Below are 2,565 nucleotides of genomic sequence, written 5' to 3' on the forward strand. Positions count from 1 at the left end.
AGGAGATCCACCAGCCTAGAAGATAACACATGCTTACCTTTTGGGGGAAAGGTGAAGCCCATCCCACCCGAGCATGTCTCTCATTGTGATGTGCGAGTTGCTGTCTAGGAAGCCAAAGCCTGCCTCAAGACACCATTTCCAAAGCCACCGGTTGGTCTCTGTGATGCAGGTCTCATGTTGTCTTCCATGTCCGCTCACTGGTAGGACAGAAGAGAATACCACCTGTGCATCTATCTCCTTTAGCATGCCCCCCAGAGCGTGGTAGTCTGCCGTCAGGTGATCAGGGCTTCTTCTGGGTGCATCATTAGTACCCAAATGGATTAGGACCATGGGGTAGTAATTGGTGGGCTGGATCACAGCCTGGATCATCCCCACCACGTCCTGAATCTTTGCTTTGGGCAGGCAGTAGACCTCATGTGGTGAGGGGTTCTGACAACAGATGGGGCCCTCTGTACCTCTCAGGATGGAGTCACCAGTGACAAGCACTCCACGTTTCCTCCTCCAGGACTGCTTAGCTCCTTTGGCCTGTTTGGAGCATGGAGAGTGTGGTGTTGCCGCCTCTCCTTGGCTTCTCTGAGGATAAATTTTATTGAAGATGGAACCAGAATTATGCATCTTTGTTAGAAAGACTTTTTTAATATTGTTCACTGCTCACACCCTCACTGCTTTGCTTGCTGTTCAAACCAGGAGGCAGATGACCCGCCTCTCGCAAACAATCTTCTGAGGTCTTTTCTACCCATCACCTGCAGATTAGCTTTTAGGACTAGTTCTGATTCATTATTACAAAGGCTTCAGGTTCAGCTGAGCAAAGAACAAAAAGGAATATTGCATATGCAATTCATCACTGTCTGACATCAGTAGTTAATTTGGTGAACTCCAGGCCTAAATGCATGAGTCTGCACAACTTGTGCTAAAGTTTTGGATTGTGTAGATGAGAGTTAGATTAGACTCTCTCCTTCTCTGTTGACTGCTGTATGGAGTGGGGTGCACAAAAAAACAAGTTCAGACAACTCCAACCTTTTTTTCCAAAAGGGCTCATACTCAGTCTGAAGGGGAAAAAAAAAACCACATACTTGTGAGTTTAGTCAGTGTGCTAAGGCATGGCCTATGTGTGCATTCATAACAGCCATTCTCAACAGAACTGCTTGGATTCCTAGATTGTGATGCCGGAAGGGACCTCAAAAGATCATCAGGTCCAGCCCCCTGCACCAAGCAGGAAAGACAACTGGGGGTCAGGTGACCCCAGTGAGGTGATTGTCCAATCTTTTCTCTTGAAGATGCCCAGGGTAGGTGATTGCACCATCTCTGGAGGGAGCTTATTCCACAGTCCGGACACCCTGGTTGTGAACAAGTTTTTCCTAATGCTGAGCCTGAATCGATCTTCCAGGAATTTGTGGCCGTTACTTCTGGTTTTTCCTCTTGGGTGCCCTGGTGCACAGTTGCTCACTGAGCCCTTGATGTACTCCCCTAGTGTAGCAGTAAGCTGCCACCAGATCCCCTCTCAGCCTTCTCAGGCTGAAGAGTCCCCGACCCCTAAGGCTTTCCTCATATGGCATGCCTTTTAAGAGTCTGATCATACAGACTCATTTGGACTCTCAAGCTTTTCCACATCCTTGTTGAAGTGCAGCGCCCAGAACTGGATGCAGTGCTCCTGCTGTGGTCTCACCACTGTTGAGTAAAGAGGAAGAATCACCTCCTTGGTTTTGCTGGAGATGCATGGATTGATGCATGCCAGAGTATTATTTTCCCTACTGGCTACAGCATCACACTGCTGGGTCATATTCATACTGTGATCTATTATTATCCCCAGCTCCCTTTCATTCATGGTGCTAGTCAGTTTGGTGCCACCAGGCCTCTAGGTGTGTTGGGGGTTGCTCATCCTGAGGTGGAGCATTTTGTTAGATTTCTTGAACTTATCAGATTCCGATCCACCAAACCTGCCAGCCTGTCTAGATCTGCCTGTATTTATAGCCCATCTTCAAGCGTGACCATGCTCTCCCATAACTTGGTGTTGTCCATGAACTTGGCCAGTGAGATCTTCACCCCCACATCAAAATCATTTAATAAATCTGTTGAAAAGTATGGGATTGAGCACCAAGCCCTGCAGGATACTGCTGCCCACTTCTCACCAGGATGACACTGATCCATTCACTATGACTCTCTGGGTCCTGTGCTGCAGCCAGTTTCTCACCCACCTGACTGTCTCAGAGTTAAGCCCACAATCCTCCAATTTTATCATGAAGACATTATAGTTTCATAGTTTTGTGGATTCTAGGGTCAGAAGGGACCTGAGTAGATCTAGTCCAACCCCCTGCCGTGGCAGGAAATAATACTGGGGTCAAACAACCCCAGCAAGATGTTCATCCAACCTCCTCTTAAAGACCCCCCAGGGTAGGAGCCTGCACCATTTCTCTTGGAAGTTGGTTCCAGATCCTAGCCGCCCTGACTGTGAAATAGTGCTTCCTGATATCTAACCTAAACCTGCCCTCTGCCAGCTTGTGACCTGTTATTCCTGGTCATTCCTGGCAGTGCATGGGGGAATAGTGGTTCCCCCAATGCCTGCTG

The sequence above is a fragment of the Crocodylus porosus genome, unplaced genomic scaffold (assembly GCF_001723895.1).
Source record: "Crocodylus porosus isolate Cpor-Errol unplaced genomic scaffold, CroPor_comp1, whole genome shotgun sequence".
Lineage (NCBI taxonomy): Eukaryota > Metazoa > Chordata > Crocodylia > Crocodylidae > Crocodylus > Crocodylus porosus.